Consider the following 23,294-nt stretch of genomic DNA (forward strand, 5'->3'; position numbering starts at 1 on the left):
CTTGTGTTTCTTGGCCCAAGTAAGTCTCTTCTTCTGATTGGTGTCCTTTAGAAGTGGTTTCTTTGCAGAAAGTTGACCATGAAGGCCTGATTCACGCATTCTCCTCCGAACAGTTGATGTTGAGATGTGTCTGTTACTTGAACTCTGTGAAACATTTATTTTGGCTGCAATCTGAGGTGCAGTTAATTACCGATTTCTGAGGCTGGGAATGCTAATGAACTTGTCCTCTGCAGCAGAGGTAACTCTGGGTCTTCCTTCCCTCTGGCGGTCCTCATGTGAGCCAGTTTCTTCACAGTTTCTACATAGTTTTTGCGACTGCACTTGAAGAAACGTTCAAAGTTCTTGACATTTTCTGTATTGACTGACCCTCATGTCTTAAAGTAATGATGGGCTGTTGTTTCTCTTTGCTTATTTGAGCTGTTCTTGCCATAATATGGACTTGGTCTTTTACCAAATAGGGCTATCTACTGTATACCACCCCTATCTTGTCACAACACAACTGATTGGCTCAAACGCATTAAAGGAGGAAAGAAATTCCACAAATTCGCTTTTAACAAGGCACACCTGTTAATTGAAATGCATTCCAGGTGACTACCTCATGAAGCTGGTTGAGAGAATGCCAAGAGTGTGAAAAGCTGTCATCAAGGCAAAGGGTGGCTATTTTGAAGAATCTCAAATATATTTGGATTTGTTTAACACTTTTTTGGTAACTACATGATAGCAAACCAGGTGGCACCATCAAACACAAACCATGTGTTTGATGTATTTGATACCATTCCACCTATTCCGCTCCAGTCCTTACCACAAGGCCATCCTCACCAATCAAGATGCCACAAACCTCCTGTGTTGAAACTACAGTCATTTCAAACGAATGTGCCCTATATCCTCCCAACAGTGGACTCTTGATTAGCCTGTCACAGTTCTGACAGTGGGCCTACCTGCCCCCTTGTTCTTGCAAACCTGCCTCCTAGGGCAATGGAGAAACCCCATGTTGGGACCCCAGAGAAAATTGCATTGTGATAATGTTTTCCTCAACAGCTGTTTACCCAACCTTTCCAACTTATACCCATCCTGTTTGTAAAAATGTTGCACGTCTCTTATAATTATGGAACCTATGGGAAGCTATCAAGACATTGTTTTACTTATCATGCTTTGAAAATGTCAATGATTCATAATTAATATCATATTTTATCACAATATTTTAAAGCAGCAGCTTGCCACATGAGTAAGTCTATCATAATCCACCAGGGGTCGAGAGAGAGAGAGAGAGAGAGAGAGAGAGAGAAGAGAGAGAGAGAGAAGAGAGATGGAGAGAGAGAGAGAGAGAGAGAGAGAGAGAGAGAGAGAGAGAGAGAGAGAGAGAGAGAGAGAGAGAGAGAGAGAGAGAGAGAGAGAGAGAGAGAGAGAGAGAGAGAGAGAGAGAGAGAGAGAGAGAGAGAGAGAGAGAGAGAGAAATCTGAAAATCAACAGATTGGCCAGGCAAAGCACATCTTTACATCATTTGTAATTTGTCTAATTCCATGATTTTCTGCAGGACATGAGCTCAATTGATTTTAATTTAGCTTTTGAGTTTGTGTAGAGACATAGGCTACAGTTCCATTCTAACTGCATCCCCAGGCTCAATTAGTGCACAGCCGGCAGGTGGACATGATTAGTTCCATCCTACAGGAGTCCACTCAGGCTTTGTCTCAGAGGACCCTGGTTGGGCACTCCAGCCTACAGGAAACCATTTTATTTTTTCCGTGGGCTCTTGGTTTCCTCATGACAAGGATGGGTGCACCATTAACCCACCATGCAGTGCTGTTTATCTGTGTGAACACTCGGTGGTAGGAAAAACACACATCCTGAAGTCCCCAGTTATCATCACCAGCCTACTGTTTACCAGGAAACTCTTCTCTTGCTCTCTTACAGTCCCTATAAACCACCCAGACACACGGTTAGCACAGCAGTCGCAACATATATTGTGAGACAGAAATACCCAATGTCAATAAAACGTGTCTGTCTGGTCATGTTTAACATCCCTGTCCTGAAACTCAGTGACCTACTGAGGAGGGGAAAACCCCAAGGGGAAAGAAAGAAGAGGTAGAAATGTATATTGTGCAGTATGCATATTATCATTTTTCAACAGGAGTACATTTACATGACTAAACCTTTACATTACCAGGCCTACTATGTTGAAGTATTGGTTCTGTACAGTGGTGGGAAATGATTTAAAGATGCCTTCATCAAACACTGAGTCTACATGATGTCACTGATGCACTCGGTCTGTCCTCCATATGAGCCAGTCGTAGCAAACTGATGTTCTGTCTAACTAGCATGCAATTAGTTATTTTGTTTCCCATCAAGTATTCATTGCCGATTGGTCCTTACTTACAATCTGAACCACAAATTCTTGATCATATCACCTCATCCACTTCTTCAGATCTTAAACTAGGCTACTGTAATGAATAGCGATCATGTATGACAAAGTGTTGAATAAAACTCTAATGTGCACTTTGACGTGATCACCTACTGTATTAGTTGTGTATCAACCATATACATTAGGCCTTCAACAAGATAATAAATCAATTTGCCAATTTCGTTTTTGTTAATTGTGAAAAGTCTAATTGCAATCAAATGTTTACTATTCTATACTTGTATCTCTCTCTCTCTCTTCTCTCGTTCTTCTTTCCTGTCACAGTTTTTCTGTTCGCTACTTGCCTCTCTTCCTCTCAATCCACAATCTGCGACTACAGACCCTCCCCCGGTGGATGCGGCTGAAACCAGTGCACTGAAGTTGTGAAGTTATACTACTTCTCTTTCTTCACTGACTTCATCTGGAACAAATTTTCCACCGCTGGAAATGTGTTATAATATCTTGAGGTAGCCTACTTTGAGATCGCAAATACAGTGGATTAACAACAAATGCTTTTCACCCAGGTGAGTACAGAAAACATATGCGTTAAGAAAACAAACGATAAAGTCTCTATTGTAAAATCAAGATTATGATTTTGCCTGATTATTTGCAGATTATTCAAACTGTAGCGGTCATATTTAGATCTGTGTGATTTTTTAAATTCTCTCCCATACTGTTGTCTTGCTCTTTTCTCTGAAGTACAGCACATACAGTAAGTAGTACATCCTGACATGCCTGCTTATTACCATGTATATTAGTAGATAGAAAATAACACGTGAATACTGAACATTTGTATTTGGAATGCTGTTTTTGTGAGTATTTCTTGTCATGAATGTTTGCTGGGCCATAGCCATATCCTCAATCTTCATGACTAAACCGGGTCAATTAATATTTTGTTAAAAGGATTAGCCTATAGTCTTGATATGCAAAACATGATCTGACTATCATAGAGTGCCATCTTAATGTGTATTGTTTGATCAGGCTTGCAGTTGATTGGTTTAGGGTTCAAGTTGTTTCAAAGACGGTGCCACTTGCCTGCCCCAAGATATCATCCAAGATATCAACCTGCATATTGTTACAAATAAATTACGTTTTTCATCTTTATTACTGATGTTTATTTTCATCACATCGAGTATAGTAACTCTAATTATATTAGCAATAAAGAATATAGGTGAAGTAATGTTACTGTAGCTTTACTAGTCCTAGTTCTTTGTTTTTTCAAGTCTTACTCTTAAATACCAGGTACAGTATAATGACTGTAATGACAAAACAGTAGAACTCAACTCATAACAGAGATGTGGGCTAGAACACACTCATTTTCATCCCCCCAGATTGGTTTATTGACTAGTCATTACTAGGACAGCTCTTGTCTAAAGCTGCTGTGCTACTATCTGTGACACACAAACCTTTGATGTGCAGGCAGTATGTCCTCCATTAGAGAATGGAGAGCAGAGGAAGTCAGTGGGAGTAGGTCGGTTGGGAGTAGGTCTGTTGTTGTTTCCTTACGCCAAACGGCCAGCCTCCGCTTCTGTTGTCTTTTCATTTTATTAAGCGCCTCTGGGGTATTCCAAGATCTTAATTGACCTTGAGGCCTATGTTGTGGCAAGGCAAGAGTCATGACTAATGGCAACGAAACGTGGAGATGGGGTGGTTGTCACTTCTCGCCGTGTGCGACACATTGTGACACGGTCTGAGTGACTGAGTCAACTTTCAACACTCTTCCATGTGTAGTCTGTCAAGTTGGAAACATACCAAATAGGACAATCATAGGGAGTCCTCTGGTGGATCTGGCTCACCCAGTGGTTTTCATATCTATGTGGAGCACATTTCCTCTTTGGATGACACATATACAGTTGAAGTCGTAAGTTTACATACACTTAGGTTGGAGTCATTAAAACTCGTTTTTCAACCACTCCACACATTTCTTATGAGCAAGCTATAGTTTTGGCAAGTTGGTTAGGACATCTACTTTGTGCATGACAAAAGTAATGTTTCCAACAATTGTTTACAGACAGATTATTTAACTTATAATTCACTGTATTACAATTCCAGTGGGTCAGAAGTTTACATACACTAAGTTGACTTTGCCTTTAAACAGCTTGGAAAATTCCAGAAAATTATGTCATGGCTTTAGAAGCTTTTGATAGGCTAATTGACATAATTTGAGTCAATTGGAGGCGTACTTGTGGATGTATTTCAAGGCCTACCTTCAAACTCAGTGCCTCTTTGCTTGACATCACGGGAAAATCAAAAGGAATCAGACAAGTCTGGTTCATCCTTGGGAGCAATTTCCAAATGCCTGAAGGTACCACGTTCATCTATACAAACAATAGTACGCAAGTATAAACACCATGGGACCACGCAGCCGTCATACCGCTCAGGAAGGAGACGCGTTCTGTCTACTAGAGATGAATGTACTTTGGTGCGAAAATCCCAGAACAACAGCAAAGGACCTTGTGAAGATGCTGGAGGAAACAGGTACAAAAGTATCTATATCCACAGTAAAACGAGTCCTATATTGACATAACCTGAAAGGCCGCTCAGCAAGGAAGAAGCCACTACTCCAAAACAGCCATAAAAAAGCCAGACTACGGTTTGCAACAGCACATGGGGACAAAGAACATACTTTTTGGAGAAATGTCCTCCGGTCTGATGAAACAGAAATAGAACTGTTTGGCCATAATGACCATCGCTATGTTTGGAGGAAAAAGGGGGAGGCTTGCAAGTGAAAGAACACCATCCCAACTGTGAAGCACGGTGGTGGCAGCATCATGTTGTGGTGGGTGCTTTGCTGCAGGAGGGACTGGTGCACTTCACAAAATAGGTGGTATCATGAGGAAGGAAAATGATGTGGATATTTTGAATCAATCTCAAGACATCAGTCAGGAAGTTAAAGCTTGGTCACAAATGGGCCTTCCAAATGGACAATGACCGCAAGCATACTTCCAAAGTTGTGGCAAAATGGCTTAAGGACAACACAGTCAAGGTATTGGAGTGCCATCACAAAGACCTGACCTTAATCCTATAGAAAATTTGTGGGCAGAACTGAAAAAGCGTGTGTGAGCAAGGAGGCCTACAAACCTGACTCAGTTACACCAGCTCTGTCAGGAGGAATGGGCCAATATTCACCCAACTTATTGAGGGAAGCTTGTGGAAGGCTACCCGAAACATTTGACCCAAGTTAAACAATTTAAAGGCAATGCTACCAAATACTAATTGAGTGTATGTACATTTCTGACCAACTGGGAATGTGATGAAGGAAATAAAAGCTGAAATAAATCATTCTCTCTACTATTATTCAGACATTTCACATTCTTAAAATAAGTGGTGATCCTAACTGACCTAAGACAGGGAATTGTTACTTGGATTAAATGTCAGGAATTGTGAAAAACTGTGTTTAAATGTATTTGGCTAAGGTGTATGTAAACTTCCGACATCAACTGTACTCTTCGTATGGCTATTTCTTATTGCTATAAAGGTAAGCTATATGTCTTTGTTTTTCACCCAGCTTTACCTTAGGACTGCGAACTGGCCTAAAATCCTCCAGTGTAGTACCCAAAGAGATCTTGTGAATGGAGGCTCTTGGGAGAACCTGGCGCTGTTGCACATAGAAACACTTTAACACTCAACACCTGGAATGGAAAGATAGGATATGTGATTTACACAGTAAGCCGCTGCCACCTGGACCTGACAGCACCTAAACTCCCATCTACTATGCTCTTCAAGACAGCTCACCAAAATCCTCAGGAAAACACATTGATATTCGTCTGTAGTATGCTGACCTCTTTACAAAAGTAGATACCCACTGGGCACAGACGTCAATTCAACATCTATTCCACGTTGGTTCAATGTCATTTCATTGAAATGACGTGGAAACATCATTAATTCAACCTGCGTGTGCCCAGTGGATAAATCGAGATTCAGTGTGGATTTTTCTGTCTGATGTCCATACATACTGCTCTGCATATCTAGAGTACACCTCCTGGATACGTGTCTGTTTGTCTACAGACTGTTACTGCCATCAGTGAGTACTGTATGAAGATTTGGTGATCTCTTTTCTGTCTGTGGTCTAACTACAGATTCCTCTCTTCAATCAAACAGCTGGAGTTTATCCATTGCTCTCCTCTGACTGGCCTTCTATGACCATCTGTTTCTCCATCCAAGAGGTGAAGTATGGAGGTCTGGTGAGCCATCGGACATGTTTTGATTTGGGATGACACTGGCCAGACACACCAGAGCCGAGGTAGAAATAGAACGAGTAGAGATGAGGTAAATGTAGTTACAGTATATTTACTTCACGTTAATTTGATCTTCCAAATGGCAGAAACCCTCTGTTTATAAAGGTTTATTGTAATGCCACATAGTACACTGGGTCTCTATGTGTTTTCTTTTGAAAGCTATGGCTTTTCATGAAAGGTTTATACCAGGCCACACACCATTTGTGTGTTGTTATTGAGTTGAGATTGTAGTTGTAGTGGATCCTTGCTTGTTTTTTATCCAAACATGTCACTTTATGGACTCAAAACATTGTTTATATAGAAGGTGGATTAATGGTTGTACTGTACAGAGGGCCTGGGAGGTTCTTACGAGTTTTTTTGACATCGTAGTCTGGCAGATTTAGTGTTGTCAAATCTATACAGAAAACTCCCAGTTGATTAATAAACCTCCCAAGGATTTCTTGTGATTGTCAATATTAAAATGAATACTTGACTTGATTTGATGATTGATCAATCTTGTCTTTTCAGTCTTTTGTGCAGATAACTCATCGTAATGGAAAACAGCATAAAGCAATGGCACGTTCAAAAGAAGGTGACAGAGATGTAATATTCCTACCACATGCTTGTATAAGTCTCTCAAGCCCATATGCTCTGCAGCCGTGCAGATAATTTGGAGCAGATACGACTGCAGCCATGCAAGACGTGGTTTTGGACCGGTTTTGCTGTGGAACATGGACAGTTACTATAGGCTCTGGCTCAAATAAACTTTCATAAAGAACAGTTGGTTTGGATAGAGGATCGAGGGGGAGGGGACTGGAAAGGGCTAATGGAGTGACCACAGAGTACTTGTACTGTGGTGAGTGTCTTTGGAGCTGCTTGTGTTGTTGGTTGGTTGAGTGGGTGATGTTGGGTAGGGAGGGTGGTATTGTGGAGGGGTGGTGGAGACATGTGTAATTAAGATTTGGGGGCCTGTTCTGGTGCCTCTCGTTTCATGCGGTGTCTATAGAGGAAGGCTGTAACAAACAGAAACCTGAGCTGTAGAGGGAGGAAATGTATTCCCTTTAACGTCTCATTGCTTTCTCAGGCCGTCTTGAGAAAATGGTTGTGCTTTTTCCACTCTTCGTTTCTTTCAGCAGCTGGTGTGAGGTCATTTATGTAAATGAAGCAAGAGCCATTTATTTTCTCAACTGTTGGATAAGATGTCAGATTTATAATATAATGTGAATTCTGAATGCTAAAATAAATAACTGTTATGTCATGCTTGGCACCCCATTGACATGTATTGGTAGAGCGCCACTTGATGTTTTTCCCAGTTCCCGACCTACAGCCAACCCAGTCGTCCACCAGCTGTGTGGAGCAGTGACTCCATGGCTCTCCATCATGCATTTTATGAGATCCCCTCCCCTCACAAACATTTCCATTATTCAGGTCAGGTAATAAAAGGGAGAGTTAGTCACAGAGAAATGCAGAATGAGAGAGTATCCCTCGTCAACATCACCATTATTCAAAACAACAGTCTATGTTAGCATCCCAATGGATTTGCTCTTGGAAACTCTGGGTACAGCAATGCCAGTATTGGTATGATGGTGTTGGTAGAGGATAGTTTTTCTTTTACCTGCCAAAATCCCTCCTCAGCTGTGTTTACTTGTCAGAGGAAGGGAAGGTTGGGATGCAGACCTGGATTTACAGGCAAGATGTTTCCTATCCGCTTCCTATTGTTTGTCCTAGTTCTGTCTGCCTGCGCTCCACAGCGATGAGCGAGGGGAAGAGCTAGGAGAATGTAGACTTGTGGGGATTCGGGAGACTGGGATGTTTTAACTTAGTTTTCTTTTTTCACCATGGCAGATAAACAGAGCAGAACAAACAAACTATTTGCGTCAAGAGGCAGCTTGGCCCCTGTGTTTTATAAGAGGTGAGCGAGCACATGAGTTAGTAGAGTCAATATTGAGACATATTTTTTTAAATGGTCGAATGACCTATATGATCAAGATGACCCCATTTAAAGGATGCTTTTGAAGTAGTGCTGAAGGAAAGGAAGAAGCAGTAACACTTTTACAGTGTGTTAACTACAAGGAAATTACTTGGTACCTACTCACAGCTATAGCCATTTATAGTTATTAGTTGTTAGGCTACCATTAGAGCATGCCGCATTTCCACTTCAACTTATTTTTTTACATAAGTTCAGATCTCTACTGATTAGTTCCCACTTTGCACACAGAAAAATAAAGTGTTACATTTGTTTGCCGTTTCCTTGATTGGCGAAGATCATACCCAAAGAGGAAGGGATGCTCCTGGCCCCTCTCCTTCCTCGCCTGCCCCCCGCGTTATTTGCCCAGGACGTCCTGTGTGGTGGCGGTGGTGTGCATCTGGCCCTTGTCTCCAGGTTCCCCCCTGCCTTCCTGTTCTGTCGAGCAGTCCTGCAGGTGTGACACAAAACACTTGTTTTACCATATGATTACATTTTGCATGCATAATGACCACACGGCTGTATTTTCCTCTTACTCTTTGCTGAATTTATCGCTTTTATGTTTTGGAGCCGAAGTGAAAAAAGTAACGCTGCCACCTATAGGTCTCAAAATAGGATACAGCACCACCGCTGTGAAAAGCATAGTCGCAAAGACAAAGGATAGGAACATTTCTAAGGGGTCACCTTCAGGGTAGCACACGTGGCTCAAGTTCTAAAGTGACAAAATAAAAAAATGAGTTTGGTCTTTAACTCCCAAAAGCTCAGAAGGAGGGAGATATTTTGGTTCTGTGAAGAAAAAGCTGCGATAAAAGGATCACATTAATAAGAAGCAGATTTCCTCCTTCGCCCTCCAAAGGCAGCGCACCGAAGGCCAGAGGCAGGCCAGTAAATCTATTGGGTTTAAATGAGAGGAATTTACTGGCCCAGACTGAACTTCCTGGAAAAACAGAGGTAGTAGAGATAGAGAAAGAAAGAGACAAGTACCTTATGATATGCATCCCACTCTTAGTTCTTCCCCTGGTTACTGTCCCATTGAGTTATTTTTGCTAGCATGTCACAGTACCTTTCTGATGTGCAGTCATTCAGCCATAATGCAGACAGAGGGACGAGTCTGTAGATGCACATCTGCCTGCACGTGTTTAGGTCTATGTCTCTTCATGCATTGTGCATAATGACCTAACCACATACCCTGCAGGCTTTTTACATTTAGGGGGTACATGAGGTAAATAAATGCCCAGATGGGACACCATTATTACTCCCCAAACAGGAAATGATGCCCAGAACTCATCCTGTAAATTTAAAGAAGATGAACTACAACAACAGAGAAAAGATATACCAACAGCTACCCAAATGGGTTCCAGCTCGTGCCTATCTCACTAACTGCAAATAAACTTGCCAGCCAGTTACATTAGAAGTGTTGTCTTAATCGAAAGCAGATGCTGCGTGGTCGTAGTCTGTTATCATAAATTGCTCTCAGTTTCATGGAACTGTGAAGTAAAAAAAATGTGAAGGCCCAGTGCAGTCAAACTTCTGTTTTGTATCGTATTGTACAAGAGCTGATGAAACTAACACTGTAAAAGTATGAACAAATGTGAGCAGTGTTATTTCCTGATAGTTGCTGGTTGAAAATACAATATACACAGGACCTTCTAATTAGCAGGTTTGCATGGGAGGGAGTTTCGGCTTTCCATGGCGACATGGGGTAAATTGGTTAATAGACGAATAACAAAGAGCGTTCCAAACCTCTCTGCCAATAACAGCTAGTTTTCAGTTTTTCCCTTCCCACTCAGAGCATTCCCAGACAGTCCTAGCAAATGTTTTGCTTGAGAGATAGTTTTTTGCTTAAATGCAATTTTTGCCCATTTGAATGGAAATCTATTACAGTAAGGTACTTAATTGTTACCAAGAAATTATTTAATATGGATATAAAACGGCTTCATTAGGCCTTTAAAGCTAATGCCAATGGCATGAAATGTGTGGTGTTATTGAAGAGGACACTGAATCAGATATTCAACCATGTGATTCTGAAGGATCAGTGTATGTGACACTAAATGTGGAAAATCTTTGTTTATTCCTTGGGATGTCTTTAGTTTTTCTAAAGATCTGCATTGCACGGAAACCTATATATTAGGAATTACCATGCCTGTATCGTAGAAATACTTAAACTAAGGTATACTGTAACATCCAAATCTGTGTTACTGTACCTATCAGGGCCGCTGTGTGTCCTATTGAGACCATGGTCCCGTCTGCTTTAGTGTTAGCCAAGGCAGAGGGGGGTTGCTACCACACCCTGCCACTGGAGAGGGGACTGCAGCTAAGATCTGGGACTAGTAGTATGAAATCTGCATGGGATTCAACCAAGGGAAAGGGGATAGTGGCTAGAGATCGAAAGTGTGCGTGCACACACTTGCTGTGGGGGAGGGCATGTGAGGCCCTCCATGAAGTCACTGTTGGTCTCTGTGTGTGCACATCTGTGTTTATGTGGATGTTTGATGGAAGGTTTTTTGATGATCAGGCAATTTTTGCTGTCCACATCAGTTCAGCATTTCCTTTTGTTAGAGTACATTCTGCTTGGCTGTTTCCCTTAGTGAGATAATACAGAACACAACATTATTGGAATACTGTACCAGTGCTGCTCTACGGCCAATGATTAATTGGGTATTGCTTGACAGACCGCAAAATTGAGGAAGTAGGAGATGCAGAGAGTGTTTTTGAATTGGCCACTGCCAGTGTAGTAAATCCAGATGTGCACAGTTTCAGACTATGGTGTGGTCATAAAACAGGCATGACTTTTCTAGACTTGGGTGATCATAAGGAGGAGGGTTGATTTCATAACAAAACTGATGTGCCTATAGAAAAACCAAGCATCATTTGAGGACCATAGAAGCAGGTCAAGATAACATTATTACTCTCTTTTTGTCTTATCTTTTGACATAAAGGTTGAATTAGTGGCCAGTTGATGAACTTCGACACAAGTGCTTTTGTCGGGTGGTTTTTGTTTTCTGATGATCCACTTAAGATTTCAAAGGCTTGTGACCTCTTGGCCTTGTTGTGTATGTTGGAAGAACCCAGAAGAAAACAAACATGGATGAATAGCTGAGTGTTATGTCTGGCAGTGTCATGAGAAGATCAGCCGAGGACGATACACATCATCTAGAATACTTCACTCAAGAGGTTCCCACAATACTCTGGTCCCAAAGCAAGACAGAAGTAGAGTTGAAGAGTCATGAAGAAAAAGAGCATGGAGAATCAAATAATGATTGAGGAAACTAGATTGACGGTGTCGTGTAAATGTTAGAAAAATAGATATGATGTGGGACACATCAGAGTGGTAGAGGATATTTTCGAATAATAATGAAAGACTGCAATCTGCAGTGTCAAGCTCAAATTGGCGGTGGGTTGTCACTGGCTGTCCATCCAGTGTGTTTTTGTAAGTATTTTAAGCTGTTCTTTGTCTATGCTTGACGTCCGGCCTTGTGTATACAACAATCACTTGTGTTTATAAAGTACCATACGCATTCTTTATGATGAAGTCCACTTTTGTTTATGGAATTACATACATTTATACACTACCGTTCAAAAGTTTGGGGTCACTTAGAAATGTCCTTGGTTTTGAAAGAAAAGCAATTTTTTGTCCATTAAAATAACATCAAATTGATCAGAAATACAGTGTAGACATTGTTCATGTTGTAAATGACTATTGTAGCTGGAAACAGCAGATTTTTTATGGAATATCTACGTAGGTGTTCAGAGGCCCATTATCAGCAACCATCACTCCTGTGTTCCAATGGCACGTTGTGTTAGCTAATCCAAGTTTATCATTTTAAAAGGCTAATTGATCATTAGTGTAACGATGTGCGCTGAGAGTTGGGAAGCAAGTTCAGGGAGTAAGTGTTTTACTAAATAAATTAAACATAATACAAAACAAGAAACACGAACAACGCACAGACAAGAAACAGAAACAATGACACCTGGGGAAGGAACCAAAGGGAGTGACATATATAGGGCAGGTAATCAAGGAAGTGAGTCCAGGTGAGTGATGACGCGCAGGTGCGTGTAACGATTGTGACAGAGGTGCGCCATAATGAGCAGCCTGGTGACCTAGAGGCCGGAGGGGGAGCACACGTGACAATTTGAAAACCCTTTTTCAATTATGTTAGCATAAATATAACTGACCTTTAGAGTAGTTGAGTATGTGGAGCATCAGCATTTGTGGGTTCGATTACAGGCTCAAAATGGTCAGAAACAAAGCACTTTCTTCTGAAACTCATCAGTCTATTCTTGTTCTGAGAAATGAAGGCTATTCCATGCGAGAAATTGACAAGAAACTGAAGATCTCGTACAGCGCTGTGTACTACTCCCTTCACAGAACAGCGCAAACTGGCTCTAACCAGAATAGAAAGAGGAGGGGGAGGCCCCGATGCACAACTGAGCAAGAGGACAAGTACATTAGAGTGTCTAGTTTGAGAAACAGACCTCTCACAAGTCCTCAACTGGCAGCTTCATTAAATAGTACCCGCAAAACACCAGTCTCAATGTCAACAGTGAAGAGGCAACTCCGGGATGCTGGCCTTCTAGTCAGAGTTGCAAAGAAAAAGCCATATCGCAGACTGGCCAATAAAAAGAAAAGATTAAGATGGGCAAAAGAACACAGACACTGGACAGAGGAACACTGCCTATAAGGCCAGCACCCCGGAGTCGCCTCTTCACTGTTGACGTTGAGACTGGTGTTTTGCGGGTACCTTTATTACTTCTTTAATCAGCACAACAGTTTTCAGCTGTGCTAACATAACTGCAAAAGGGTTTTCTAATGATCAATTAGCCTTTTAAAATGACAAACTTGGATTACCTAACATAACGTGCCATTGGGACACAGGAGTGATGGTTGCTGATAAGGGGCCTCTGTTTGCCTATGTAGATATTCCATAAAAAATCTGCTGTTTCCAGCTACAATAGTCATTTACAACATGAACAATGTCTACACTCAATTTTATGTTATTTTAATGGACAGAAAATGTGCTTTTCTTTCAAAAACAAGGACATTTCTAAGTGAACCCAAACTTTTGAACGGTAGTGCATGTGTAGTCCGACATCATGAGGAGGGTGATGTGTAGAGGTATGACTGATATCTGACTTTATAGCCCCTTTTTCTCGTACACACCTTACAGACTCATATCTCTTCACTGTCAGGCGCCAAGGTCTTTTTCACTGTCAGGCGCCAAGGCCTTTTTCACTGTCAGGCGCCAAGGCCTTTTTCACTGTCAGGCGCCAAGGCCTTTTTCACTGTCAGGCGCCAAGGCCTTTTTCTAACTTTCATCCAATGACTTGGATGAGCATCATGATCATGGCATCATGTGTGAAGTGATTCAAGGGGTAGTATAACAATAGGATTGTGGGGTCCAGGGCACCACAGGGTGACTCACAGAGACCTTCAGACTTTAGGGAACTTCCTGTTGTAATGTCACCACCATATTGTAGTAGCAGAGCGGATTTTACTACGGGGTATGGCAGGAAGAGCAAAGGAAGGGGTAGTTCTGAACAAGCAAGCTATGATTCATGCTGCAACACCAGAAAAATCAACATTCCTGTGAATGTTTCACTGGTCATGATTATCAGGATGTCTAGAAGTCATAACACAAATTGTGTAATTGTGAAAATCTCAAATTATGTAGTAATTTATTGTTTCGTAATTCAAGACCTGTATGTCAGGATGTTACAGTATTTATTGAGGATAATTATGGTAAATATTAATCTACAGCTGAGGATTCGGTTATGAATGGGGTTGTACCATTAGTGAATTGTTCTTTTATACCAACTAAACTATACTAAACAGCTTGTCTCCAGCATGGAGGTTCATCCACTATGAAAGCTGAGAAACAATGACACCTCATCTACACGCATGTGGTCTCTAGAATAATACCACTTGATTCTATGGTAATTACATATGGTCTCTAAAATAATATCACTTGATTCTATGGTAATTACATGTTCAGAATCCTGAACTGTTACTGCAGCCTTCTAAGCGATGGTCTCACGATAATGCCAACGGTGTGGTCTTTCTACCGTGTTCTTCAAGCCTGTGTTTTCTGCTTATGGTTTGTGGAAAGGCTTTCTTTTTTACAAGAAGCCCAAGTGTCTCTGCACACATTATTATCCCCAGTACATTATGGCGCGTATAATTACTGCTCTGTATGGTTATGTCCCTCCAAAACCTCAGCCAGGGCCTTCATTTTAGGTTTTCCACCATTTCATATAGTTAAGCTTGCATATAAAATACTATTAATACCCTGAACAGTGCTTTTTAATCTGAGGTGAGTGTTTTGGGGTGTACTGAACATGTACATATGCATGTGTTTTTATTCTGGCTAGAGTACTCTGGAGTGTTTGTGTTTGTGAGGACCCCTACACTTTCTCTGACCGACGAAACCACAGTCACTCTGCCTGTGGTTATGGTCTGGAGTGTGCCGGCCATAGAGGTAGTTTACACTGTGTGGCTAGCTGGTTGCAGACGAGAACACACAAGCCCTCACTGTGGAGCAATGCCGCAGGGATGGACTCAACTTGGAGAGAGAGGCCTCAACTTGGCCAAACGCCCAACACAACGAGAGAATATGTTCCCAGAGTGTCAGTACAACACGTTTCAATTGGCCAGGCATTGATAACAACCTTATCTATAAGATGACGCCGAAGAGGATGGCTGATGTTTTACATGGACATCAGAACAGAGATTACTCACCACAAACTGGAAGAAGCTTTTTCCTTTAATGAGTCCGATGAGAAGGATATACTGCTTCCCCAGGAGGAACAGGCCCAAATCCCCGTCATTTGCGTGAAGAAAAGACGGAGGAAAAGAGGGCGCAGGCTGGGCTGCCTTCGGAGAATCCGTAGGCGAGCGAGTAAACTCCCACTGCCATCCGTTCTACTTGCTAACATGCAATCATTGGAAAATAAAATTGATGACCTATGATTACGATTATCCTACCAACGACATTAAAAACGGTAATATCTTATGTTTCACAGAGTCGTAGCTGAACGACGTCACGGATAATATAGAGCTGGCGGGATTTTCCATGCACCGGCAGAACAGAGAAGAAGCTACGTCTGGTAAGACGAGGAGTGGGGGTGTGTGTCTTTTTGTCAATAACAGCTGGTGCGCGATGTCTAATATTAAAGAAGTCTCGAGGTATTGCTCGCCTGAGTACCTTATGATAAGCTGTAGACCATACTATCTACCAAGAGAGTTCTCATCTATATTATTCGTAGCCATCTATTTACCACCACAGACCGATGCTGGCACTAAGACCGCACTCAACCAACTCTATAAGGCCATAAGCAAACAAGAAAACGCTCATCCAGAAGCGGCGCTCCTAGTGGCCGGGAATTTAATGCAGGCAAACTTAAATCAGTTTTACAAAATATTGTGCAACCAGAGGAATAAAAACTCTAAACCACCTTTACTCCACACACAGAGATGAATACGAAGCTCTCTCGTTTGGCAAATCTGACCGTAATTCTATCCTCCTGATTCCTACTTACAAGCAAAAACTTAAGCAGGAAGTACCAGTGACTCGGTCAATACGGAAGTGGTCAGATAACGCAGATGCTACGCTACAGGACTGTTTTTCTAGCACAGACTGGAATATGAATAGCACATCCAATGGCATTGAGGAGTATACCACCTCAGTCATCGGCTTCATCAAAAAGTGCATCGAGGACGTCGTCCCCACAGTGACCGTACGTACATATCCCAACTAGAAGCCATGGATTACAGGCAACATCTGCATCGAGCTAAAGGCTAGAGCTGCCACTTTCAAGGAGCAGGACACTAATCCAGCCGCTTTTAAGAAATCCCGCTATGCCCTCAGACGAACCATCAAACAAGCAAAGCGTCAATACAGGATTAAGATTGAATTCTACTACACCGGCTCTGATGCTCGTCAGATGTGGCAGGGCTTGAAAACTACTACGGACTACAAAGGGAATCCCAGACGTGAGCTGCCCAGTGATACGAGCCTACCAGACGAGCTAAATGCCTTTTATGCTCGCTTCGAGGCAAGCAACACTGAAGCATGCATGAGAGCACCAGCTGTTCTGTGTGATAACACTCTCGGTAGCCAATGTGAGCAAGACCTTTAAGCAGGTCAACATTCAGAAAGCCGTGGGGCGAGATGGATTACCAGGACGTGTACTCAAAGCATGCGCGGACCAACTGGCAAGTGTCTTCACTGACATTTTCAACCTCTCCCTGACCAAGTCTGTAATACCTACATGTTTCAAGCAGAGCGCCAAAGTCCCTGTGCCCAAGGAAGCGAAGGTAACCTGCCTAAATGATTAGCGCCCCGTAGCACTCACGTCGGTAACCATGAGGTGCTTTGAAAGGCTGGTCATGGCTCACATCAACAGCATCCTCCCAGATACCCTAGACCCACTCCAATTCGCATACCACCCAAACAGATCCACAGATGACGCAATCTCAATCTTACGCCACACTGCCCTTTCCCACCTGGACAAAAGGAACACCTATGTGAGAATGCTGTTCATTGACTACAGCTCAGCGTTCAACACCATAGTGCCCTCAAACCTCATCACTAAGCTAAGGACCCTGGTACTAAACACCTCCCTCTGCAACTGGATCCTGAACTTCCTGACAGGGTGGTGCGTACGCCCCAGTACATCACTGGGGCCAAGCTTCCTGCCATCCAGGACCTATATAATAGGCGGTGTCAGAGGAAAGCCCATAAAATTGTCAAAGACTCCAGTCACCCAAGTCATAGACTGTTTTCTCTGCTACCGCATGGCAAGCGGTACCGGAGCGCCAAGTCTAGCGCATCCATTTGTTTTGTACACTGCTGCTACTCACTGTTTATTATCTATGCATAGTCACTTCACCCCTACCTACTGTACATGTACAAATTACCTCAATTAACCTGTACTCCCACACACTCTGACTCGGCACCGGTACCCCCTGTATATAGCCTCGTTATTGTTATTTTATTGTGTTACTTTGTATTATTTTTTATTTTTTACTTTAGTTTATTTGGTAAATATTTTCTTAACTCTTCTTGAACTGCGCTGTTGGTTAAGGGCTTGTAAGTAAGCATTTCACTGTAAGGTCTACACTTGTTGTATTCGGCGCATGTGACAAATAAAGTTTGATTTGATTTAATTTGGATATATTAGGTCTGAATGATCATGCATGAACTAGCTTCAAGTATTAGCTTAACAACACCATAAGTCACATATTCCATGGCTGACTGTTTGGCCATGTGTAGAGCTCATGTTGATGTTCTCATAAGGCCCAAAACAACATCATTGCCATGGTACCCTTATCAACTCTCCCTCTGTTATCTATTTCAGTCTGTTCAGTGTCGCCCTATCGACAGTGCCTATGACATAAGCTTTCTACACCAGAACCATATGACCAACATTACAGGGATAGAGTCTAACACATACACGCCAACTCTGGTTTATCAGACTGCTAAGCTGCTCTCTAGGAGTAGAGGAAAAGGTGTGGCCATCACATAGACCTCCTGACCCAATCATCTGGTATTTGGGGGCCCAACCCCTCAACCTTTTTCTTTGGGGGGGTTGCATCCCCCTGGAGGTCGGGGTGCCCCCAGATAGCATATGTTAGCAATATGTGTGCCCTGCATGCCCGTTCGGTAACAGGTCCAATAATATGGTGCGTGTCCCTCCTTTCCCCTAGATAGCATATGATAGCAAAATGTGTAGAATTGCTGGAAATTAGCTTTAAAGCTGCAAAATGTTCTCTCAGCCTTATGACAGAATTTGTAGAATCGCACATTTTTCTCTCTGCACCATGGCTTATTTCCCCTGGAGGTCGGTGGCCCAGGGCCCCAAATGTGGTAGTCCGGCCCTGTATGTGAGGCAGAAGAAGAGAAGTGTGAGGCAATAGAGTTGACATACAGACGTAGGTTCTGTTTTATTTTTCCATAGCAACTACTCTGATTTAACAAAGCGTTAGAGAAGTGTTTTATGACTCAAACCGTAGCATAGATTGGCAGACATCATTAAGTATACAGAATGTTACTGTATTGAAGAGGCTGTTGCTGAGAAGGGTTGTGTTGAATCATATCCAAAATGTTGACCGAATCAAACAGATTTCCTGAGGTTCAATAACATTTTTAAAGAAACAGACACCCAAAAGTGATATATCAAAAGTTAAGAACAGGTCAAGTTCAATAAATTATTTTTGGTCTTTTATCTTTTGCCATAAAAGTTGAACTAGTGGCCAGTTGATAAACTTAAACCAGGGATGGGCAACTGTGATGGGGCTGGGGGCCACCATCTGAACTCATCATGAGGGGCCGCAGTGGCTCGCGGGTCTGCGTACCCACATCCATACTCACACATGCAGTCAGAGCCAGCCCTAGCCTTTTTGCGGCCCTAAGTGACATTTTATTGGGGCCCTAAGTGACATTTTTAGCCGTAGGATGGAGAGAAATGTTTGCAGTTTTTAATATGATATCAGAGTGAGAGTGACTAATAAAATCAATGCCCCCTCCCCCCCCGGGTCTGTAATTAGACCATGGTTACTACTGGTTTAGATAACTGGCTAGACTAATTTACCAATCAAATTTTTTTGGGATGACATGGGCTAAATGAGTGACTGTCAGTGACTGACATAACAAGAGAAAAACAGCTGATGCACGACCAAATTTCGAAATTGCACCTTGTGTATTCCACTATTCTCACTCTCAACAGTAAGCTGAGACCCCGACTGAGTTTAAAATATACATTATTTGTTTTTTTTAGGTTGCTCCGTGGGTCTACATAAACGGGCCACTAGTTGCCCATCCCTGACTTAGACGCGAATGCTTTTGTCAGTTGTTCATCATTGGTCATCACAGTGTTTAGCTGGGGTTGTTTTTGTTTTCTGATGGTCCACTAAAGATTTCAAAGACTTCTGACCTCTCGGCCTTGTTGTGTAAAAGCTGAGTGTTATGTCTGGCAGTGTCATGAGAAGATCAGCCGAGGACGATACACATCATCTAGAATACTTCACTCAAGAGGTTCCCACAATACTCTGGTCCCAAAGCAAGACAGAAGTTGAGTTGAAGAGTCATGAAGAAAATAAGAAGTACAACATTATGATTGAGGGAATTAGACATAGGGATGACATACAGTTGACATAGGGACCATTTTATTTGTTTTTCAATAGCAACTACCCTGATTTAACGTAGAACTAGAGAGATGTTCTATGACTCAAACCCTAGCATAGACTAGCCACCATTAAGCATATGTCACTGTATTGGAGAGACTGTGTTGTGTTGAATCGCATCCAAAATGTTTACGTCTGTGCTTTTTCCAGAACATTCAGCAAAACGAAAGCATCAAACAGATCTGCTGAGATACAATAACAATTCTGTAAAAGGAAGACAAAAGAAGCAGACACCCAAAAGTTAAAGGTGTCTTTTTTTTTCTCAGGTCAAAGGTCAAAGTTCAAGAACTCATAGTTAATTCACATAAATCCTACAGAAGACAGCACACTCTGCAGCTCCAAACTCACTCAGCAAAATACAGCCTTCCGAGAAGTAACTTCCCAAAAGACGAACCCCTCCTCTTTCCCTACGTATCATCCCTTTGTCACGCAAATCCTACGACAACCATCAACAGCATATGAGCTGCCAAGACAAGACTTTCCACTCAGAATGTTCCAGTGTGTGGGGGATGAGACTTGTGGTCCGGTACCACCCTTAATGTACAAAGCCTCACTGTGAATACCCCCAAAATGTGTCATGTTCAAGAAACAATAAAATATGTAATGGATAAATGCGAGAAATTGACCAAATCAACAGTTACTCACCACATATATTTCTGATTTGCAAAAAAACGTTAATGTTTCAGAAAGTATGAATTTGAAAGATTGGGTGTGGGGTGGTGTGTAGTTGTTCCATCAAGTCCTCATTCTCCCAAAGGGTTGTTGATGGTGCCTACTCCCTTTGCCCCCACACCCATCCACCTAACATGTGGCATTACAGCGACTAGGGAGTGTGTGCCAGCCTAGCTGTGGTCGAAGCAGCCGAATCTCTCATGCGCGTCATGAAGAAATCCAAAAGGATTATGGGATGATATATCTAGTTTGCAGTAACTGTGTTTTATTGGAGGGTATAGGGGGGAGGGGGGCTGGGGGCTAATGCTGCAGAGTCGGGACTATAGGCTGTGGTTAGAGTGACACATCAAGCTCTCCATCTTAATCACTCCTACTGGCAATGCCTGTCAGCTTGAGAGCACTTTTATGTATTTGTTATTCTTACAGTTCAAATGTAAATTGATGACACAAAGTCTAAAGCTTGAAATGGTTATATTTTTCCTAAAAAGGCTCTTGATACCACTAATCAGGGGAATTGACATTCAGAAGCGTTCAGCCAATTATATCATGTTGACACGTTTTGGTTGTTATGTTACCTAAGTGATATGCATTGAAAATCATATATGATTTAGCTCAAGCTTTTTTAATGTTCAACTATAATGTCCAACTATAATGTATAATGTTCAGCTTCTGAATGTCATCTATCATGAAAACAGTGCAGCTGGTGACATTGACCTTTGATTGGTTGTTGTTACCTTAGAAGTATCATAGAATCATATATAGGAGTTGGCTGTTGAATGGATATCAACCTCATGACAAAGTGTTGACGCTTAGTCCATCGTTTTTGCGCAGTGCAGACGTGGCGAATGCAATACTGAAGTGAATAAACTGTTTTCCTGTGTAATTTTCTCTCCTTGGCTTCAATAATTTGGAACATTTGGACATTTAGAAATGGCATTCATATTATTGATCATGTAACACTATTATAGCATTTTACAATGCCAGGAGATTCCCAGGAGTAACTTTGAGGAATTACTGTGAACTTGAGACTTCATATTGTGTAGCTTAGTTTCTTAGTCTGGCTTAGATATTGCACCCCTCTATATGAAAATCGAGTTGTTCTTGGCATCCCTCTCTCCTCCCTCCTTTCCTCCCTCTCTCTTTTCTCTTTTCTCTTTTTTCTCTCTTTTTTCTCTCTCTCTCTCGCTCTCTCTCTCTCTCGCTCTCTCTCTCTCTTCTCATTTTCTATTTTCTCTTTCCCACTTGACCTGTCACCAATCCACAGCCAATGTTTTTCTCTCAATTTTATTTTCCTTTGCGACGCTCTGTTCCAAAGAGTGACTAATATTTTCTACCTCAATTAACATTTCAACCCCAAAGAGAGAAAGGAGTAGAGGGGAGGGAAAAAGCCAAGCAACATTTTAAACAGTGCCATGTGCAGTGTCTAGAATTTCACCATATACTGACAGTATAAAAACAACTCTCTACTCTAAAGTACATTTGAATGACACTAAGTGGCAGTGTTTTTACAACTAATGCCGGTTTGCCTGAGGCTGATGCCATGCAGGTGTTTGTACACATGCATATACACACACTCTCATTCAAATAAGCACATACAGGAACACACACATACATGTAATAGTGCCAGAGATGCACACAAACATATACAGTTGGCATTGCTGTTATGATTTTAGTTGTCCTTGATGTTCTTTGTTTTAAATTGGGTTTATATTTTTTTTGCATTGTTGTTTGCTGTTTTCTTCTGTCTTTTCCTTTTTTCTCTTTAGTTCATTCTCTTGGTTGTTGGTGCATTGGGGGGTTCTTGGGGGTGGGGAATGGAATTAATTGTATTTTTTATTTTTCTTACTGGGGGGACTGTGGGAGGGATCTCAAATGGTTGAGGGACAACTATTAGGGAACTGGGGGGGGATCTTGAAGGGTTCGGGTTCACTTTTTTGGCCTGGTGGTAGATCGGTCAACGTGCCCTTGAGCAGGGCATTGACCCTGGATGCTTCTGTGTGTCGCTTTGAATGGGAATCTGTTGGATGACTGGTATGATGTAGTTGTTGAGCGGCTTCACTGCAAGTATATTGTATGTTTCGAATATTCAATAAATAAAAAATAAAATAAAATAAATTATATAAAATACATTTTTTTTAAACTCTCTACTCTTATTTAAGGAGCTTGTTATCCAATAGCGACCATTAAGACCCCACCCCACTCAGGACTGGACTGTCTTGGAAGACAAGAAGCTTTAGGATGCTCAGTAAATGTGAATTAATCACTGTTGCATGCATATTTCATGGTTCAAATGATGGTAAAGATTAAATAATAACAATAATAATAAAAGAGTTTCAGTAAATATGTGTGAGTAGCCTCCTGAGCTGTCATTAAATGAAAACTGTGAACGCAATATGTGTGAAACCAAATCCAATATTTTTTCCTTAGTCTCATTTCTGAGGCTTTTGCAAGACTCATGACTGAAATTTAATGGTAATAACATGCATAAGAGTGTCTCGGTTTTGCAAGATTAATGTGACACGAGTACATCTGTTTTCATTTGGGCCTTGTTTTCATTGAAGTCCCTGTGCAGTTCTGGAAAGAGCATTGTGGGGCCCTTTTAAACATTAGGACATTCTCCAGTTGGTACGATCTGCACACGCGTGGGCCACTTGTTTAGTTCTGTGGCGCTTGACATTGTGAGCCAAGACAAGTCCAATGAATTAGCGAATATACTCAGATACTATAAATAGTTTCTCTGTACTCGTTTCAACGTGTGGGACTCATTTTGTGCATGGAACGTTTTAAGAACATGAAAAACAAATGAGCTGTCGATGAAAGTATTAGAAAGTGTGTGTGTGTGTGTGTGTGTGTGTGTGTGTG

At 41.8% G+C, this 23,294-nt stretch overlaps 1 protein-coding gene across 2 annotated transcripts in view; it reads left to right on the forward strand.

Annotated features, from left to right (window-relative positions):
• The first annotated feature begins 2,726 nt into the window (after positions 1-2,726).
• Positions 2,727-23,294, forward strand: part of pear1 (platelet endothelial aggregation receptor 1) — a 36,749-nt gene continuing 16,181 nt past the window's right edge. For both annotated transcript variants that reach the window (XM_070437425.1, XM_070437426.1), the window contains exon 1: positions 2,727-2,919. The gene's annotated coding sequence lies outside the window, so the exon portion shown is untranslated. The remainder of the gene's footprint in view (positions 2,920-23,294) is intronic.

This window comes from Salvelinus sp. IW2-2015, linkage group LG35 (genome assembly GCF_002910315.2).
Source record: "Salvelinus sp. IW2-2015 linkage group LG35, ASM291031v2, whole genome shotgun sequence".
NCBI classification, from domain to species: domain Eukaryota; kingdom Metazoa; phylum Chordata; class Actinopteri; order Salmoniformes; family Salmonidae; genus Salvelinus; species Salvelinus sp. IW2-2015.